The sequence below is a fragment of the Mesoplodon densirostris genome, chromosome 4 (assembly GCF_025265405.1).
Source record: "Mesoplodon densirostris isolate mMesDen1 chromosome 4, mMesDen1 primary haplotype, whole genome shotgun sequence".
NCBI classification, from domain to species: Eukaryota; Metazoa; Chordata; class Mammalia; order Artiodactyla; family Ziphiidae; genus Mesoplodon; species Mesoplodon densirostris.
This window is the reverse complement of record NC_082664.1, coordinates 130922648-130944626: the sequence shown is the minus strand read 5'-3', so window position 1 is coordinate 130944626 and position 21979 is coordinate 130922648. Positions and strand designations below refer to the sequence as shown.

Below are 21979 nucleotides of genomic sequence, written 5' to 3'. Positions count from 1 at the left end.
CTCCTCCTTGGCGCCCACTTTTCATAGAGAACACCCCTCCCACCCCGCATGGGAAGCAGAGGTCCCTAAAGTACCTCCTGCCCCACTTGCTTCCTCTCTCCCTGCCAGTGTCCAGTGTGGGGCGGAAGAAGCTCCCTCTCTCCCATCTCCCCAAGGTCTGCTTTCTCTGGGAGTCCCCCTTCCCCTCCAGGCTGTGGCTTCTTTTCTTCAGTCTACAACTTGCCCAGATCCCCAAAGATTTTAGCATCCAAACCCACCATCCCCGTAACCCTGAGGGTTATGTGTTATTAACCCATTTTACACAGGAGGACACGGATGCTTAGCTGCCCACGCACACAAACAGCTGGTGAGTGCTGGCTGTGGGGCAGGAGCGCGGATGCCTGACTCCTTGCTCAGCCCTTGACCTTGGGTCACAGTCACCGAGAAGGATACAGCCTTCTTGGGAGCCTCTCTGTGGGCTGGTACAGGGCCTAAGGAAGGAAGGAGTTTTGAGAGGGACTGTGATTGAAGTGACTGCCAGTGCGAGGCATTTGATGCTTAAGCTGCCGAACTCTCTGCCCCTTGATATTTTGGGTACCATCTGTCTTGCCATCTCGATTGTGAATTCTTCAGGGGCTGCTTCTTCATTTTTCTGTCCCTCAGAACATTTTGTATGTGGTTGGTGGTTACTAATGGGCTTTTTACTCACCTAGAAATCTTTAGCTTTTAACTTCAACCTAGAAGGCTTTTAAAAAACACCATTACTTGATTCTGCATGTCTTTAATGAACACTTGACATTTTTGTTTAGTTGAGGTGTAATCATTCCACATGTGAACTTTAGTTTGTTTACAATTTAATATTCAGTCAGGACCCATCACTTGCATATCATATCACGATGTGATTTATAATCCATGGCATTTTATAATTGAAGAAATGCGGCATTGTAATTGCAGTGGTAAAAATATTTATAGTGTTATAGACCCTAATCCTAGCTATGTCATGGACATAGTTGTGCTTTACTCACCCTCTCCTAAGTGGTGGCTTTTCCTCCCTAAGAATGTAATTTCAGCTCCCTTTCCCCTTTATTACCTTCTGCCTCCCAACTCCTACAGATGTAGAATGAGGTGACCAGAAAATGGAGGATTCCGGTGAGCTGGTTTAGGGTATTGTTTCTGAAAGGAACCATTAGTAATTTAATTTACAATTTGTTTTGGGCTGACCTACTTTTTTTTTTTTTTTTTTTTTTTTGCGGTATGCGGTCCTCTCAACTGTTGTGGCCTCTCCCGTTGCGGAGCACAGGCTCCGGACGTGCAGGCTCAGTGGCCATGGCTCACGGGCCTAGCTGCTCCGTGGCATGTGGGATCTTCCCGGACCGGGGCACGAACCTGTGTCCCCTGCATCAGCAGGCGGACTGTCAACCACTGCGCCACCAGGGAAGCCCTGGGCTGACCTACTTTTGTTTATCAATAAAAAAAATACAAAAAAGATGAAATATTTGAAAAAGACATATAAACTATAAGTGCTTTTATTTTTATTACATTCAAGCAACATAAATACTTTGTCAGATTGCTATAAAAATTTCCAAATGTTTACTCTCAATTTCTATACTTGTGTTATTGCAGACCAGTCACAAACTAGTTGTGGACAGACCACCCTGTGGATAGCACTGGGCTAGACAATGGAGGTTGTACTTAATTCATCAATTTCCATGGAGTCACTTGTATTTTTATTCTTATTATTTTTAGCCAAATCACTCCAACTTATTCTGATCTCTGCTTGATCACAAAGAAACACAGCTGGGTAGAACTTTAAAGTCTACTGACATTCAGAGGTCAGGTGGAATGTTTGTTTGACTTTCCTTTAAAAAAAAAAATCAGTGTTCAACCCCCAGTTTAATCAGATGTTCATCATTTCATCCATTGGAAACCAATAGGAGGCAGGTTATTGGCTTTCCTCCTTCTCCCTTATGGAGAATGCCCAGCCCTCCTTTGTCTTATAGTAGAAATATGGGTTTGAATATTTTCTCAGCTGCATAGAGTGAAATTCTAATACCCAAGGTCATAACAGCCAGAAGAAATGTTATATTCTGATTGCAAGATAAAAAATAGGGATTGGGAATTGCTTTTTAAATAGCACAGCATTAAAATGTTTTGACTCCCAGTCTGATGGGGTCTGTCTGGTGATTACGTGATATTCTATGCTCAAGGTAGCTGTGATTGTCTTACTGGAACACTTATATATTTAAATCTTAATGGGAATTGGCAGGAACCATTAGGGGAAATACACAAAATAATTCAAAAGAGAAGTCCAAGTGAGTTAATTTTAGCTTCAGGGTTGTATTCAAATAACACCAGTTATGGTAGGTTGACATGAAACCTATTTATGCTGTTGTGAAAAGGAATTAGAATCTAGAGAAGCATTGCAACTAAAAATATAATGTGAGACACATAATTTTAAATTCTCCAGTAGCGACATTAAAAAAGGTGAAATTAATTTTAACGTTTTATTGAACCCGGTACATAGGAAATGTTAACATTTCAAAATATAATATAGAATTTGTTAATGGGGTATTTTATATTCTTTTTGCCTTCAAAATCGGTGGACTTTATGCTCATTGCAGGTTTCGATTTGGATTAGCCACATATCAAGTGCTCACTGGTCACATATGGCTAGTAGCTATGATAGGTAGAGAGAAACAAAGTCCACAGTGAGGTAGATAATTTGCACGATTATGTGAGTAGTTTTCTATTTCAATTATGATTTGGTCCAAAATAATTTCAAGTGATTTCACAGTTACCTTAGAGGGGACAGCAGTGGACCCTCTGGGGAGTCATCCCTTCTCCAAAGGCCTCTGGCTACCAGCATCAGAGGTTTTTAGCAGGTCATTTCTGTGGACAGGTTGGTTAATCTCACCCAAGGGCAGGGAGGGAGCATGAGAATTGCTTTTACTTGTTCCATAAGGGCAGAGACCAGGATAGAAGTCAAGCAGGATACTGCTTTATATTTTTTGTTTTTTATTTGAGAGATTGAATTAAAAACAGATAATGGAGTGATTTTTTTTTTTAAATCTCTTCTCTTGTTCCTGGAGAAGACTTTGGTATCTGAATACTGTATACTTACTAATTCTGTTTTTGGCAAAGGGCAAGTAGAGGCTAGGTTACCCCGGGAAGTGAGGCTGGTGCTGAGGATAACAGAAAAACGGAAAAGGGAAGTAGAAAGTCCTAGCTGTGCCCAAGCAGGTGAGCTGTGAGCATCAGATCCCTCATGTTCTGATTTCCTCCTTGGGAGCAGAGGTCTAGTGGGAGGGGCCCTGGGGCTGTCCCGCCCACAGTCACCCAGACAGCTCCTGTGCTGCCAAGAGTCATAACTCAGGCCTGCTGAGTCTGTCTTGGGTCATCTATATCTTACTCTGTGCAGTGGGGACAGAGAGAACGAGATGGCCATAATGTTATTGGATAAGCCTAGACTTTTTATTTTTTCTAAGTGAAAACAGCTTTATTAAGCATTCTTATTTAAAAATTCTAGTTTTATAAAATACTTATATTGAAATGGGATGATAGCTGGTATTGCTTCAAAATAATCTCCAGTGAGGGAGATTTGCACAAGGAAGTAAGAGGGAGTTTGGACGAAGTGAGAGTGACTATGAATTGATAATTGTTGGAGCTGAGTGGTGAGTACTTAGGGGTTCATTATTCTCTTTATTAGCTATTTGAAATTTTTAATAGAAAGTTTAGGTTTTTAGATGGTATATGAGGTTGTAAAGAAAACTCTGAAATTCTATTATCCAAAAATAATGGCCATTAACTCAAAAACATCACTTGAAAACCATCTACTGGACATTCCCTCGTGTGAAAATGCCTTGAAGAAATACAGGAAAGGTGCAAGTCCTGATCTTGCCCTTAGAGAGATTTTATTCTAGTTCCAGAGCCCAGAGATCACACACGTGGAGGAGAAGAAAGTCAGTGTTGGCTGCAGGCGTGTTTTACCCCAGGCCTTATGCTTATGTGGTCCTTAGGTTGGCTTGTGAAGGAGGTTTCCCTTCTGCCTTTCACAGAGGAGTCAAGTGAGGCTTGGAGGACCCACACTGCCCATATGCACTCGGCATGAGTGAAAGGGAACCAGGATGCCACTGGCCTTGGGTGACTTGGCACCAGTCTCCATGCTGGCCACTTGAGGGTATCTTATCTATTGGAGTTGTAGAACCTTGTGGAACCAGAATTAGAAGGAATACAATATAATGAATTGCCAGATTATGCAGAGAAGTCTTCCAAGACCCATGAAAACTGAGAGGACAGCAAGAGTATGGGAAACCACATGGGAAGGAAGGCTGCTTGGGAAAGGGGGAACTTGGAATGACAGATCAGGGACAGGAAGGAGGACACATATGGCTCAGGAGGATTAATTTTCAAAATGTTCTACGAGGAGGAAGAAATTTCAGTGACAAAAGAACTGTTTGTTTTGGGGTATTTGGTTTTGAATGAAATGTACCAAAATGAATACGTAAAGGAGAATCTTTGGCCAGTAGAGCAAAGATTGGACAGATTTAGCCTTTTGGAAAATATATTAGGTGGCTGTTCATGAAGACCAGATCGCACATAGTAAGAGATATGAGGGCAGCAATATTACTTTGTAAAGATGAATTTTGAGGTAGCTACTAATCAGAGCTAAGGGATAACAAGTTCTTATTTATAAAACAGTGTGTCCCTGATTTCCACATTATTTATACCTGAGTAGCAACTTGTTCTTGATTAGCCAACCATCCTCCTGAAGGGCTCCATCTTATTGTCTGTAATACCTATTTTAAGTTGCCCACAAGCTGATAAAATTCCACTTTGCACCTTTATTCTTCCTGTCACTTTCATGGTGTCATATGTTGGCTTAGCGCACTTGGGCAACCAGGCTTTGAGGGCTGGAGGAATGAGCCGTTATGGGAGTTCATAGGAGTTTAACATGTCTCCTATATAGGAAGGCCATCCCTTCTCCTGGCGACAGCCCTGGGATATTCCATGGTATTGATGGGTTTTTCATTGGCATGGGAAATCAGATGGTTAACTTACTTGAAGAAGTAGTATTCTCTCTTTGTGTTCTTCAGTTGAATGATTTCAGTACAGAAGAAGTTCTTGAGGAGCTAGTGTTGGAAGAGTAGCCCTCAAATTAAAGGTTGAGGTGGCAGTGAGAATAAGAGTGGGAGAGGATGCTTTCTCAGGGTCACTTCTAGCAGGTTGGAGTGCTATGTAGGACAGCCCTGGTTCACGTAGCAGCCTCTGCTACGTGCAGGTGATGTCCAGCTGGCCAGTGGAACCCAGATCCTCCATCACTGCTTCTATGGGCCAAGCCCACCTTGTCTCACTCTAAACCTCTCCCCAGGCTCTGCCATAGGAGTGTCCCTGGCTTCAGTGCCTGGGGGGAATTTGTGATACCATACCTCACCCTTTTCTTCTTGCTCATTTTATTTTTACTTTCATAGACTTTATATTTTTAGAGTACTTTTAGGTTCACAGCAAAATCGAGCAGACAGTAAGCAGTTCCCACATACCCACTGTCCACACGCATACACAGTCTCCCCCATTATCAACACCCCTCACCAGAGGGTACATTTTTTATAATTGATGAACCTACATTGACACATCATAATCACCCCAGGTTCATACTTTGCATTAGGGTTCACTCTTGGTATTGTATGTTCTATCAGCTTTGACAAATGTATAACGACATGTGTCCACCATTGAGTATAACACAGAATAGTTCCACTGCCCTAAAAATCCTCTGTGCTCCACCCATTCATCCCTCTCTCCTCCCAACCCCTAGCCACCACTGATCTTTTTACTGTCTCCATAGTTTTGCCTTTTCTACAGCGTCATTTGGTTGGAATCATGCAGGACGTAGCCTTTTCAGATTGACTTTTCACTCATTATACGCATTTAATGTTCCTTGATGTCTTTTCATGGCTTGAGGGCTCATTTCTTTTTAGTGCTGAACAGTATTCCGCTGTACGGGTGAATCTTTTTGCTCTCTTTGCTGCAGCCTCTCACCTCATCTTCCTAAAAGAAATGCTCTGCTGGTTGATGAATGACACTTGCCTCTCCATGTGCATCAGGTTGCAGCGTTGGTGCCTGTGTGACTCTGTGCTCTCCCACAGGGTCCAAGCTGGAGTGAGCATAAGAGATGGTCTTTAGGGGTTAGGATGGGGAATAGCTTATAGGACGAGGCATCTTCTTATACCGTTCTCTAATCGTTAAACCTCAAAGCCTTTGTTTGCTTCGGGATGGGAAAAAAGGCATAATTATGAAATGGTGTAGTTCCTTCATTGACATCAAGCCAAACAGGAGAGACGCTGACTCAAAGACACTATGTTTGTGTCAGGAGAGTGAGTCATGGGCCAATCCCTGGGACTAAAAGAGGAAAACAGGGGCAGGGGCGGGGGCGGGGGTGGCGGTGGCGGTGGGGTTTAATTGCAATCTTGACCTTGAAGAACCAGGAAGGAGGCTTATGGAATGAGGCAGCGCCTTCTCTTCAGTGCGGGTGTGCGTGTACACACATACACACCCAAACCCCTGACTCCATCCTGACCCTGCTGTTGTACCCCAGCCTCTTAAAGTCCCCTACTCTCATCCCTGGTGTCTCAAAGTTATTAATCATACAACATATGTTCATTAATTCTTCAGATACCTACTGAGCATGTAATGGGTGTTACGAACTGAGCTCTGATTTGAGGCGAGAACTCTGGAGGGAGCCATAGCTCCTGCCCTCTGGGAGCTCACAGTCTAGTGTGGACTATAGACACGTAAATAGATTGTTTTTACATGTACCATATTAAGTTGAAATAAAGATGTGGTCCGTGACGCCTCCCCGGAGTAGGTAGAACTTGATGGGGCGCCAGGTGAATTAGGGGTGTGGGGAGGCCATTGTAAGCATGGAAGACAGGAGGTCAAAGACCATTGCAGGGGAAGCAGTGCAGAGGGTGCAGGGTTCCAGGAGGAGCGTGGGCTCGGTGGTGCTGGGGCACTGATTCCCAGGACAGGTGAGGCGGGGGGTGAGGAAGTGGGCCCCAGAGATTCCTGCAGTTGGGGAGCTGAGGACAGACTCAAATGACTGTCCTGGATGGTTTATTCTGGGGTGGAGGAGGGCTGGCCCGCAGGTGGCCCTGGGCAGGGCTGCTGCAAGAGATGAGACTATAGCCCAGCTGAAAGTTGGGAATTATCAGATAGGAGCACCCTGGCATTAACAGCTTTGTAGGAGGAATGGGGGTAGGAATGGTCTAGTCAGTTTACCAATAATTTTGTGAATGACCAAGGAGGAATTGAAACACTCCTTTCCTGCTCTTTCCTCTTTGTCCCCTTAAAAAAAAAAATAACACAGTTGTTAAAGTTTTTTTTAAATGCCTTGTCTTATTTTGTCATAGTGAATTGGGTTTAGCGAAAACGTTTAAATTTTTATGTGTTCATTTGAAGATGTTGCAACATCTCGGGGTTATTTTAAACATTAAGTTCATAATATTGAAGTTCCTTCTAACCCAAAAGTCAAAGGAAAAATATCCCTTTTTGGGTGTGTGTGGGGGGGACGTTTGCAAAGGATGGGAGATAATCATGGGAATAAAATGGGCAAAACACACTTTTCTTTGAGAAAAAAGAAATAGGAAATTGTTTGAGAGTGAGCATTTCAAAGTCAGTTTAACATAAAGCTGTAGAGTGGATCTTTTGGTCGGTTTGTAAAATGAGTTAATGATACACTTAGGTAAGCTTGTTTATTCATTACTTTATTCAGATAGTCGAATGTTTGTGGGACATCCTTGTACCTGCACTGTTCAAGGGCCGGGGGAATAGCTATGGACCAAGGAGAGTCCCTGTTCTTGTGAAGCTTACATTCTAGCTACTCGCGTTACTAATTTAGTTTTATTGATACTTTTACATAAAGACACATACATATAAGTGAGAGAAGGGGAACAGTGCATTGAAGAACCAAAGGGAATTCAGGGCATCTCTCAAGTTGTCCAGTTGTGAAAAGCATCTAAAGACTGAAGGAGGTAAAGCAGTGTAATTAGAGCACTTCCCTAGCCCTCCTAGTAAACACGAGTTTCACACTACTTTGCATTAATATCGTTTGCACTGTGAACTGATCTTTAGGGGAGTACTTCCTGGTCATGTCACTGTGAGTGTGGTGGGGCAGAGTGAGCCTTCAATAGTTATTTGCATAAAAGAACTAATTTTAACATTATTTTCCAAACTGTTGCCTGGGCACTTGTACCAAGACGTAGACCACAAAGGTAAAGGGATCTGTGTACAAATAAGGTTGGGGCCACTTATTTATAATCCACATTAGCACATTAAAGTGTCCAAATTGTTCTGCATTAGCAAAACTCCTTAATTTGGTTTAAACCAGCATTTCACACATTTATATTAAGAATTTGTTTGGGTTTTTTTTGCATGTAACACCTCTTAGTTTCTAGTTTGCTGAATGCTGCTTTTAGAGGTATACAGAGGGATTTCTGGAGCCTTTCTGCATGCAGAGGACAAGGCCATGTATCATTCCTCATCTCTGAAGGCCTTGGGCATTGGTGCTTAGAGCTTGGCTTTACTGAGTTTCCTTTGACCCCAGGACCCAGCCTCTAGCTGAAAGTCAGCCAGGGGAAGCCATGAAAAGAGAATTGGACATTTCCCCCTGGAGGCAGATACCTTCTGACACAGTAGAGCTGGACTCTAATCATTGAGCTGTGCTTTCAGTGAAAATGTTCTCGGGGTTTCAGAGAAGAAAAGAATAATCCTTGCCAAGTGGTAGAAGTTGGAGGAAGTTGGAAGAATTTTGTTTTCACAATTCGTCCTCTTTTCTCTCTTTGGCTCTTCCTGTCTCTATTTTATGGCTACTGAAAAATTACTTGGTTTCTTTCTTCTTGGATTTTGTTTTTGAACAATTAGTAATAAATGTGTCAAATGTTAGTGATAACTTCAAGCTAAGAGTAGTATATTCTGCTCATGTTTGGCTAAAATCTAGTGGATTTCCTGCTGCTTTGTTTGGTCTTACCTTATTAAAGCACTTGGGATGGTTGCCCATACAGACCATCTTCTGATGTTTATGCTCATATAGATGGTACTGGACAAAGTTTGAGTGTCATGTTACACTGTTATCCATCTTTTAATGAAATCTTAGGACAGATGTGTTTTTGGCTGCTTGGGGTCTGACCAACATAGTGCGATTTCAGCCATATGCATTGTGCAGGCCCTTCATGGCTTGAGACTCCCTTGCCTCCTTACATCCCCTCCAACGTGGCCCTGCCTTCCTGTGGGGATTTCGTCAAGGGAGACATGGAAAACAAAGAGCCCATAAATCTCTCATGGTGAAAAATTGCTGTGTAGAGTCTCTCTCAGATTACTTAATGTGTTTTGCTTCTTTAATGCTGTTCAGATGATAATCTATTAAAGATGTACCATTTACTGGACACTTACTGGGCTCCAGGCACTGTGTTAGGAACTTAACCCATCCATTTTAATTTCATTTCTCCATCTGAAATATCTAAGTATTACTATCTCTGCTCTGGTGACGAGTGACCTGGGACTTGGAGAGGTGTGTGTAAGCTTCCTCAAGGAAGTAGCAAGTGGTCCAGGATGCAAAAACAGTTAAGTCCTGCTATTGGTGGCAAGCATTTGAGCCAGCAGCTTTTGCTGCTTTTTGGTCACATCTACATATGCCTCTCAAAATACTCCAGAAGAGGTAGAACGTGGGAGCTGCCAAGTGATTTATCATAGGATCCAGAGGAGGCTGCTTGAAGGCAATGTTCCTTGAAATAACAGGCTCCTGGTACTTTTAAAATAAGTTTCTATTCAATTAGAAGGGTCTTATTCATGTCTTATTCAAAATAAGCATTTTGAATAGTTAAGTGTCCTACATAGAGACATATTCTGTTCCAGGGTTCTCTAGGGACCTTGCTCTCTGATCAGGCAACTATGAGTTTCTACCTGTGGGCAGTTACCATCACAGCTCCTGCTGAGCTGGAGCTCAAGCAAGACCATGTTTGACTCTTGAGCATTACTCATTGCTTTACATGTATTACAACCTTTAATCCTCACAACGTCCCTTTTTCTGGGCATTACTACAGAGGAAGAAACTGAGGCACACTGAGGCCAAACAACTAATAAATGACAGAACCAGGATCAATCACTTTACTTTAAACCACTGTGCTGTCGCTTCCCTTAAATGCAGTGTTTGGTGTCATAAATCCTAATGCATCTCAGCCTCAAATGTGGATTTACCTGGCTCCCCTTTCTATCTATTTCGAAAGGTGCCCCTGCCCTGAGGAGGACTCAGAACAGAGGCCAGCAGCTGGCACTGGGTGGCCTGTGGGTATGAGTTATGCCCTGGAGGCACAGATACTTAGTTAGGTCTTAGATTGTTCATCTCTAAAACTGGATAGTGGTTCTTGTCCTCTTTCTACCTTCTAGGGAAATTTTTTTGGGGGGAGAAGGAGCCTTCAGGAGATGAAGGGAGATTAATTAGATTTGTATTTGACATCCAGCACACCTCTAAAAGGGATTTGTATATTTGTGGCTTTTTAGCCAGATTTGTAATTATGGTATTATGAGGATTTGTGTATTATATGGAACTTCTGAACCTTTAAAAATAGGGCAAGGAGAAAAGTAAATTTGGTTGCTGGAGATAAATTGAACATAATGGGCCCATTATGGGAATACATTTCTATATTTTCAAGTCTAAGTAGAATAAAAAAAGCTCTTCATATATAAATATAACCCAATAAAAATAAATCTGCAAAGTGGTTAAAACATGATAATGGAGACTATTTTTACCATAGAAGTGGCCCATCTGGACAAATATGTCCCCTTTGTTTTTATTCTTATTCAAATAGTCTTTTCATCAGTTCTCATATAAGTCAGGAACAAACCCCCCTGCCTCTTGAAGTCCTATTTTTGCCTTCGTTATACTAGTTCTGAGCTGCTTGCTTCAGTTCCTTCGACTGTAGGTCATAAATAATACATGACGTTGTATACCATAAATCTTCATTCATGTGATTACAAGATTTACTGTTGTGTTTTCAGATGGAATGGGATGATTGAGAAGGTGGAAAATAAAAAGCAACACTGTATTACATGGGGTGCCTTTGGTCACAAATAACAAACTCACTTGAGCTAGCTTAAGTAAAAAAAAAAGAGATTTATAATAAGGATACAGGTGTGTCTTAGGAACTAAAGGCAAGGACGAAGTGGCCCTCAGGAATGAATAGGAACCAGAGAGGAGGAAGGGACCTCTCTAATCAGTGTTCACAGCAAGCACACGTGTGACACAAATGTCACTAAAGGAGGAGAGAGAAGGTGACAGAAGGAAAGTAGAAATCTATGCAGTGTGTTACTTTACACTCCAGCATGAGATTAAAAAGCAGCTCCACTGTGTTCTTTGGAAAAATAATTCACGCTCATTATATGAAATTCAAACAGTATAAGAAAAGCTATCCTTATGCGAAAATGTCTTAAAAGTGAGTAAGGGGCTTCCCTGGTGGCACAGTGGTTGAGAGTCTTCCTGCCGATGCAGGGGACACAGGTTCGTGCCCCTGTCCGGGAGGATCCCACATGCCGCGGAGCGGCTGGGCCCATGAGCCATGGCCACTGAGCCTGCGTGTCCGGAGCCTGTGCTCTGCAACGGGAGAGGCCACAACAGTGAGAGGCCCGCGTACCGCAAAAAAAAAAAAAAAAAAAAAAAAAAAAAAAAAAATTTAAATTTGGATAGTCAGGGGCAACCATAACTATTTTAACAAACATCCTTCTAGACATGTATAAGGACATCCAGCAACAGATGTGCACACGCAGAAATGATATCATACTTTGCATGGTCATTTACCTGTTTTATTCACAGGTAAAACAGGTCATTTACCTGTTTTATTCATTTACCTGTTTTATTCACTGGTATGATATTCTCATTATCAGTAAATATTAATAAAAACTTGTTTACTTGACCTCATCTATCTGTGGACCTTTAGGATATTTACTCCCCACTCCCTGCCCCCAATGATTATAAACATGCTATGTATATCCATTTTTCCACTTTCACAATAATCTACTTTGAGTAAATTCTTAGAGAAGGATTGCTGTATCACAGTGTGTGCCATTTTACATGCTGACATAGTTGCCAAAGAGGCTACATCACGAGCTAGGCCCATAACAACAGGTACTGTCAGTCTTGGGCATTGTTACCAACCTGACAGGTAAAAAATAAGAGCTAGGTTTTCTAAAGTTGTATTTTTCCATTGTTAGTATAGCTGAGTATCTTTTCATATGTTTATTACTATTCTATTCTTTTGGGAAGTTCATTAATTTGCTTTGTCCGTTTTGAGGTGGAGTATTAATTTCCTTACTTTTTTTTTTTTTTTTTTTTTTTGCGGTACGTGGGCCTCTCACTGTTGTGGCCTCTCCCACTGCGGAGCACAGGCTCCGGACGCCCAGGCTCAGCGGGCATGGCTCATGGGCCCAGCCACTCCACGGCACGTGGGATCCTCCCGGACCAGGGCACGAACCCGTGTCCCCTGCATCGGCAGGCAGACTCTCAACCACTGCGCCACCAGGGAAGCCCCTTACTCACTTTTAAGACATTTTCACATAAGGATAGCAACCTTTCATATGTCTCTTGTATGAATATTCTACTTAGTTTCTTATTTTATTTTGTGACCAAAGTGTCTAGATTTGTTTGTTCTTTGTTTTTATTTTTGATTTGTTTTTGCCTTTCGTGTATTTGAGATTTTAAAAATGTTGTCAGCCAAAAGTCTCAGTCCTTGAGTTTCACATTTTGATGTCATGTTTAAAAAGGCCTTTCCTATTTCTGTATTACAAAACTATTCATCTGTATATTTTTCTAGTACTCATTTGATTCTATTTTGAGTTTATTCTCTTTAAGTAGAGAGAGAGTGCTAGATTTTTCCCTCCTCCTAAATCGCTAACCATCATCATTTATTAACTAGTCTCACATACCTACCCAGATTAGATTACATGTACTTGGTCTGTTTCATATGAATACTTGGTTCTATAGCTGCGTGTTTATTGTTTCATTGGTTCATATATATGTTGTTGGTCACACCATTGTGTAGTTGTGGCTGGCCCATTTTGTTTGCTTCTACAATTATGGTGCTTCTCTGCTTCAAACTGGGTTTTCATGAATAAGCTGCTAAATGCTTAGTTATCAGTGCCTCAGAAAACTGTGAAGGAGATGGCAACAGTTGAAACAAAAAGGGACCACTTCTCAGATGGGTTACAGCAACTAAGGAGGAAAAAAGTGAATAAGGCGAGAGCTCATGGATGCTGATTTTTAAAAAGAATCAGAGTGCAGTGCCAGTGATTTTTGTTTTAAATATACGTGGGGGCAGGAAGGAGGATGTATATATTTCAGCTTTGTTTAAATTCAAAGCCTTTAAGCATTCCTATCACAGGGAAGAGAATAATGTGGTTTTGCTTCAACTGTAACATAATTTTGGTTTTCAAAATAAGTGTCTTGGGACCTCAATTCCCTGTTGGTGAAGAAAATTCCCAGCCCATGTGTTGCAGCGGAAATTCATTGTTTCCTGAGTTATTTCCTTTCACGCTTAGTGTGAGGGAAATGACCAAATGTATAGATTGAGGGGTTTTTTTTTTTGAAAACTGATGTCTATAACATTACTTGATTCTGATGATTTTTATTATTGTTTTAGGTATCGCTGCTGAAGTCTTCTCAGATGCTTCAGGATATCTTCAGGGAAATCGACTCTACATAAACAGAATTTAGGTGAGTCCTTTAAAAAAATATTTTATTATCCATTGGCCACCCTCTTACATTGGTACAGTTTTACAGAGCGTTAAAACATTATCACTTCATACTGTCTTGTTTGATTTTTTTTACCACAGTTCTGTGAGATAGGAGTGTAGCTGCCTGGTGTTATTACTTCCATTGCTGTGTGATTTTTTTCCACCTGGTAGTTTGGTGGGGGGGGGCGCTAGAAGAGGGGATGAGTAGCTGTTTTTTTACCTTATTGCGTGAATTCTCATTCATTCCATATGTTTGCCTCATAATTTTTAGGGTGGGGAGGGAAGTGCTAGATGAGGAATTAATGTAGAAACTTCCAGTAATCTTTGTCCTAAAACCATTTGGTAGTTCCTGGAGCTCTCCAGGGATGATACACAATTGCTAAAGCGTGAGATGAAGTAAACTTTGGTTACAGATTATTGGTTTTCCCCATCTGGTTGTCCTGGTTGTGGCTGCCTGCACCCAAGTAGTGTGTCTGAAGTGCCCTGGGCAGAGACAAAAGGCGCTCTTCTGCAGGTCTTGGCTGTGCCTCAATTAAAGTCTGACATGTTAAAAAGAATTGGTTCATGCTCCTACCCTCCAAAACCGTATCATGGCGCACCAGACATATCAGTTCTGTTCTTGACAAGCTGTGCAAGTGGGGACAGGTTAATCTCTGCTAGTCTCCAAGTCCTTATCTGTAAAATGTAAGAGGTTGGCCCAGCCATGTCATTCCCACACTTTTAGGTTTTGTGGAATAGAGATAAAAAATTTAGGACCAGTTTTTACTAGATATTTTGAGCTGTACGTAAACAAAGTTGGTAATTGTTGAAGCTGGAGAGTGCATGAGAGTTCTCTATTTATTTATATGGTAATGTCTCTATTTTGCGTTTAGGATTTTTCATAAAGATTTTTTTTTAAAAGGTTGGCCAAAAAGTTCGTTCTGTTTTTTCCGTAACATCTTACAGAAAAACCGGAACGAGCTTTTTGGCCAACGTAATAACTACCATGTACTAACATCATTTCATGAAAGAAGAAATATTTTACTACTAAAAATGTAAGAATGTCGTGAATTTGTCTTTCGATTGTATGTGTTTAGCGTTGTGAAAAACTCTTCATTTCCTTCCTCTTTCTTGTTGCTCTGGTAACCACTGACTGTTAGCCATGAACTAGCTCTGGCCTGGTGGTGTTTGAGAAATATTGGGGTGCATGACTGATAAGGGCTCCTCTACCTCTAAAACTGTGTCATTCCTCTGAAGCAGGAAAGAAGTATACTCTAGTTATACATTGGTTATTTCCAGAAAACACTGTGACAGCTGGCATGGTTGAACACAGAGAAGTCAGAAGTCAAACAAAAGACAAGGGATTGTTATGCTGGAAAACCCAAATAAAAACGGCTCATCCATGTGAACGTTAAGTTTAGCTGTGAGCCACCCTGCAGTCAGTGTAAAAATGAAACTTGACAGTGTGTTGAGCTGTCTGATAAAAACATACACAATCCTCCCTTCATACCACTGTGGGCAGCCTCTGGCCAGGTGGTGTTTGACAGATTAGTGTCTGTCTGCCATGTGAGGATGCTGAGAGCTAGGGGTGAGAAGGGCTGAATGTCTAACTCTGGACACAATTGCAAATGCCAAGTGTGAGGAGTGCAAAGATGGGTAGGGGTCAAGCACATGGTCAAGAGTTATGAGCTGAGGGCAGTGGGATCAGATATATGCAGGATAGGCCAGAGTAAAGGAGCTGTCCTGCCCTGGAATCTTCTGGGTGTCTTGGCATGGACGTTGTCTTTTGAGGATCTGCAGACAGCACTTGGTGGGCCAGTCTAGCTAAAGGGCCTAGGCACAGTGGACAGGAAACACGTCAGATGTATACCTTTCCCATAGATTTCAGATTTCAGATCCAAAAACAGCATACCAACCAAGTGTATTCTTATGCCATGGGTCTATAGAGAATGGATGAGTATGCTTCCTGTTTACTTCTCCTTGGAGTGTGGGGATGTGTTGGAGGGGTAGGATGGGTAGAGGACAGAGGCAATAATGGACTGAATTATTAGGACAGTGAAATACTGTGAGGAAGGAGGAGCAACAGTCCCACATAGTTTAAGATGCCTGCCTAACCTTGCCTGCTTCAAAAGTTCTGTGAAGTTAACCATGGTCTTTGTTGATTGCAACATGGTGGTTCAGTCCTTTTGAACTCCTCCCTCAGTGATGTCTGGCTTTCCTGTGTTCTAACATTCCTATTTTCTGGGAAACTTAAATGAAATTTGACAGACTTACCTGTTGTTTTCCCTTCTGTCAACCCAACACTTATTTTTTTAACACAATTTCATATTGTATTCCCAAAGTATAATTTCCTCTTTACTCATATTTCCATGTATTTTTTAAAAAACATCTTTATTGGAGTATAATTGCTTTACAATGGTGTGATAGTTTCTGCTGTATAACGAAGTGAATCAGCTATACATATACATATATCCCCATATCTCCTCCCTCTTGCGTCTCCCTCCCACCCTCCCTATCCCACCCCTCTAGGTGGTCACAAAGCACCGAGCTGATCTCCCTGTGCTATGTGGCTGCTTCCCACTAGCTAGCTATTTTACATCTGGTAGTGTATGTAAGTCCATGCCACTCTCTCACTTCGTCCCAGCTTACCCTTCCCCCTCCCTGTGTCCTCAAGTCCATTCTCTACGTCTGTGTCTTTATTCCTGTCCTGCCCCTAGGTTCTTCAGATCCTTTTTTTTTTTTTTTTAGGGTCCATATATATGTGTTAGCATACGGTATTTGTGTTTCTCTTTCTGACTTCACTCTGTATGAGAGATTCTAGGTCCATCCACCTCACCACAAATAACTCAATTTCATTTCTTTTTATGGCTGAGTAATATTCCATTGTATATATGTACCCCGTCTTCTTTATCCATTCATCTGTGGATGGACACTCAGGTTGCTTCCATGTCCTGGCTACTGTAAATAGTGCTGCAATGAACATTGTGGCACATGACTCTTTTTGAATTATGGTTTTCTCAGGGTATATGCCCAGTAGTGGGATTGCTGGGTCGTATGGTAGTTCTATTTTTAGTTTTTTAAGGAACCTCCATACTGTTCTCCATAGTGGCTGTATCAATTTACATTCCCACCAACAGTGCAGGAGGGTTTCCTTTTCTCCACACCCTCTCCAGCATTTATTGTTTGTAGATTTTTTGGTGATGGCCATTCTGACTGATGTGAGGTGATATCTCATTGTAGTTTTGATTTGCATTTCTCTAATGATTAATGATGTTGAGCATTCTTTTTCATGTGTTTGTTGGCAATCTGTATATCTTCTTTGGAGAAGTGTCTATTTAGGTCTTCTGCCCACTTTTGGATTGGGTTGTTTGTTTTTTTGATATTGAGCTTCATGAGCTGCTTGCATATTTTGGAGATTAATCCTTTGTCACTTACTTCATTTGCAAATACCTTCTCCCATTCTGAGGGTTGTCTTTTGGTCTTGTTTATGGTTGCCTTTGCTGCCAACACTTGGTTCACTGCCTGATTTGTATGCTTCAGTTGGGTTGCTTCCACCCTAGGGATATTTATTACACTGCCTTTTTGTTTGTTTTTGGAAAAGCTATATCAAACAACAATGATGACAACAACAGAAACATTTATCTTAAATGCATAGGAATATGAGAGATGATCTGAAATGCTGACATTTCTGGAAGTGCCTAAAGTCATGAATAAATGCTCGAGGAACTTTTATTTTGACATAAACTAGAGGAAGTAGAATTGCTTTAAGGGATCTGGGCCAGTCCAAGTCTGAATAAAATTTAAAGAAATGAACAATGTAATCAATCAGTCACGTTCTGAGCCTCTCAGAAGGCCAGGCCATACTGGGTGAGATGTTGTAGGGATGAGCAATTAAGAATGTGAGACAGCCATGCTTCTCAGGAATAAACATGATGCTTTAAAGCATTGCAAGCATGTGAGGGAGGTGAGAGAGACTGATGGAGAGGAGATGGAGGGGAGCATATGAGAAACGATTTGTTTAGTGTTTAACTTAATGACTCATGGTATATTCCAGATTTGATCATAGATGCAATAATCTGAATTTATCTCCATTTTCCCTGCAGGCTGGTAAGAAAAATATTTTAAAACTGATTTTAAATGAAAAACATTATTTTTGGCCCTCTGGGAATTTTTGGTTCCCAGTGTTGTTTAGGGAGGGTATTGAATCTGTAAAATTCAAGGCAGGATCTACATAGCTGTTTGTTACTCTGTATCTGTAACTTAAATGCTATATGATGTCCGAAAAGATAAGTTGTTCCTGTGCTTGCTTTTCTTCATTAAAAGTGTAATCTGTTATGCACTTTTGTCTTCCTGCCATCCTCCATTAGCTGGATTCCCTAGGTTACTCTGCTTGTCGGCTGTAGGCATTGCCACTTGCCACCCACTGTGGGCTCCCTGAGTGGCTGGGAGTCCTAATTAGCACCATCTCACTGATCAGGATTTCCAGACATGTGCTGGGGTCCTTCCTCTGCGGTAAATTTACTCGGTAAATGTTTCAGAACAACAACAATAACCATTTCCAGATTGTTTTTCGTAATTAAATTTAATCCATGGGTGTTGTAGAATGTGCTGTTTCTTAAGCTTTTTGGCTAATTATGCTCATCAGTTAATTTCTTTCAAAGTTAAAAGGCCCTCCTGGAGAACTCAAGATTTGAGCCTTCGCTGTGTAAGAATTGATTGGATTTCATGGACTCAAAGGCTCTGGAATACTTGTGCCTATAGAAAATGTGTCTTGAAAAATGACTCTTTTTTTAGCTGTGAAGCCCCATATTCTGAAGATCTAAAATGACCATCAAAGCCTTTCTATTCCGTTTACAACAAGCTGTCCAGAATTGGACAGCTTTGCAGAACTGTAAAATGACTTGTGCACTTGTAGAGTTTAAACATGACTTTACTAAGATTAGAATAAAGTAAACACACTGTGAGGCCAGCTGCAGTCTTCTCCACACACCACTGTCAGGCCCAGTAGAAGCTGAGAAAAATCCTACTGCTGTGATCTAAACAATGGCCTTATAGAGGATCTTTCATTAACCAAAAAAAAAAAAAAAAAGTAATGCATGCAAATGGCTAAAAATAGAAAATGCTACAGAAAAGCTTCTAATGGAAAGGAACAAGTATCTTACACTCTCTCTTCCTTCCCTTACTAGCCTTACTTCTTAGAAGCAACCACCTTTTTCCCCCTGTGGGTCATTTCTGCTGCCTTTTTGGTGATTTCCACATGTATAAATATTATGCTTACAGCACCATTTCTCCCTTTATCAGTTTTTTTTTTGTTTTTTTGTTTGTTTGTTTGTTTGTTTTGCAGTATGCGGGCCTCTCACTGTTGTGGCCTCTCCCGTTGCGGAGCACAGGCTCCGGACGCGCAGGCTCAGTGGCCATGGCTCACGGGCCCAGCCGCTCCGCGGCATGTGGGATCTTCCCGGACCGGGGCACGAACCCGTGTCCCCTGCATCGGCAGGCAGACTCCCAACCACTGCGCCACCAGGGAAGCCCCCTTTATCAGTTTTCAAAGCAGTTCTTTGGTGTCTTGTGATCGCCATTAGCTTGCTCTGACCATCCCCATCTCCCTTCCTCCCAAGTCTGATTCATGCTTTTAATCCTCCCTCTGTACCCTCGGATGACACATGCAGCCTCTTCTATTCTTATTCTGTCTCCTAGAGGCACTATTTCTTGTCTACCATCCTCCCCCACCCAACCTTTCCATTTTGGGCAGCTGTACCTTTGAATTTTATATGCTCGGAGTTGGTAATAATTCTATTCTGTTCTTTAATCCCAGTAAGGGCTTCCGTGATTTACCTATAACTCAATTCTGAATGTTAAAACCAAGAAGCAGCCTTTACTCTGTTATAATTAGGTGGCTGCTGTTCCCATGGCAGCCAGATTATGTGGTGGGGGGTTATATTCCTTCCTCTCTAAGCCTGATGTCCTCATACCTAGACCCCTCCACGGAGCACATGTGAGTGGGTTCTCCCTTTCACACGGCACCAGCTGTCTTGAATGCAGCCTCAAGTTTCTTTCTTAGACCCTGCCTTCCCATCCCTCCTGGGAACCCACTTTATTTTTGGAGATCTCACTCACACAGACCCCCACTCTTCAGCCAGAACAGATCTCTCTGTGTGCCGCCTGACTCCAAGCTGGTGCTGATGGCCAGGAGAAGTTTGTTACTGCTGTTGAAAAAGTAGTTTCAGGCTCTGGTGTCTCTGAAGGGGCAGTAGCCTGGGTTTTGTCATGAGCCACCATCTAATGAGGAGCTGAAGTGTTAGGCACCTCGGTGCTAGAGACCTGGTGTCTGTGGAAATCCTCACACCAGCCCCATGGAACAGATGTTCCCCTTGACATTTCGTATACCTTGAAGTTGAGACTGTGAATGAAAGACCTCCAAGGTCTCCACTGGGAAGTGCTTCTTAGGTCCTGGCACAGGCTGGGGGCATGGTGCCAGCTGTAGTTTTATAGGTTAGAAAAGACGTGTCTCTGTGATGTCTTGCATGCTTTCTTCAACAAACCTGTCTTCCCTCCAGAAAATCCTGCTGCTCTAGGAAAATCAGCTCTGCTTTACTTTCCAGCCTCACCCTTGTGGGTGCATTGTGTGGCCAGGGTCTCCCTATACAGAATGACTGGAAATGGGAATGCGCTTCCCTACTTAATGTTCTCTTTGTGAATTTGGAGTGAGAAAGAGGGCTTCATACTCAATCCTGCTGGTAAACTGGAAGTGTGCTTTGTCAACAGTGGTTGTTGATCTAAGGGTTTTCTTAGAGCCTCAACAAGTATATGTCTGTGAGTCAGGTGCACTTGATTGTCTTAATATAAGGTATGTTTTGGTAGTTATTTTAGAAAGATTGGAGAGACAATCAAGTTGTACTTTGAACACTTTATTTTCTCTCAGAATGCCATGGTCTTCATAAATCTTCTGGTATAACTGTATTTAGTGAATGACTATTATGATAATGACCAGATGGATGGCAACTGGGTCCCTCACACAGTGTTGGCATTCTCCCTTCTCTGGGCTGCTTACTTTCCTCACTAAGCAGACCCCAGGTGAAGCCTTATCAGTGGAACCAGCAGTCTCTCTACTGTCAACCAGGGAGCTGGTCGTCTGCTTTCTATGTCATAGCCCATTGATGTGTCGGTGGCTGTGGATGGAGTTCCTCCCTGTTCCCTCTGTTAGGTCAAGGTGATGGCATTGACATGGGCTACTCAGTGCAGGCTTATTCTCCAAGCATCTTGACCTATTATATTTATGCCCCCAGATAAGTATTGAACGAAAGGGATGTCTTTAGAGCTGTGCCTCGTTTATTTATAGAGGAGATATCTGAGCTTAGTGAAATTGAGACTGAATGGATGGGGGTCAAAATTTACCTTGTTGCAGTGGTGACCAAAGGTGAATTTCCACCTTTAAATTAGATAGCGATACGCAGTCCAAGATTACCCTACCACTGTCTTGCAGTGATTAACTCTGACTTGGCAATTTGTTATTTTTCTATCGATTGATTGATTGTCAGGGTTGGAAAGAGTGCTAAGCAGAGTTGTAATCTGTATGAGACAATTTTGGTTCCATTAGACAAAGATCACTGATCTTCACAGTTGTATAGTCAAATGATACTTGGGCAAAAGTGGTTTTTGGGGAAAAAAATCTGGGACCATTTAAATCTTGGTCCAAGTTTTATCCCATGCCTAGAAACGTAGTTTCTAGAAGACTGGGATAGAACCCACCCCTTCATCAAGAGAAGGAAATAAGTAACATTTAAGACGTCTTTTTTACTACCTGATTCTAAACATTCCCCAAGTATGTTATATCATTCTTCCGTTTGTTTACCTCTGAGGAGTAAAGAATGACTCAATCTCCACTGCAGGAGAACTTTCGGCTCCGGGCATCTGGGTCACACAGGATTCTCGGTTCCTTTTGCTGTCCCTTTGGAGAGTTTAACGCAGGCCTGGGGGACAAGCTGTGTGGAGCGAGGCTCTTGTCCTCTCTGGTGGCCACTGTTCACAGAAACTTGCATTCAGAGGAAATACTTTCAATACTCTGAACTAGGAAGGACAGAAATAAAAATTGGCCCTGGAGCATATAATGACATTGTCATGTTTGGGCTGCAAGTTTCTGGGAAGAACGAAATGAAGAGGCATCTGTGACAAATGTGCAGGAAAAGAGTCAGTTCAGAGAAAGAAGTAGCTTCTCGTAGGGTAGAGTAGGCTTCCAAGAGAGAGGAGA

General features: G+C 42.0%; 1 protein-coding gene across 5 annotated transcripts in view; it reads left to right on the top strand.

Annotated features, from left to right (window-relative positions):
* TLN2 (talin 2) overlaps positions 1–21979 on the top strand; it is a 457102-nt gene that overhangs the window by 171630 nt on the left and 263493 nt on the right. For all 5 annotated transcript variants that reach the window (XM_060097246.1, XM_060097247.1, XM_060097243.1 and 2 more), the window contains one exon: positions 13659–13732. The gene's annotated coding sequence lies outside the window, so the exon portion shown is untranslated. The remainder of the gene's footprint in view (positions 1–13658; positions 13733–21979) is intronic.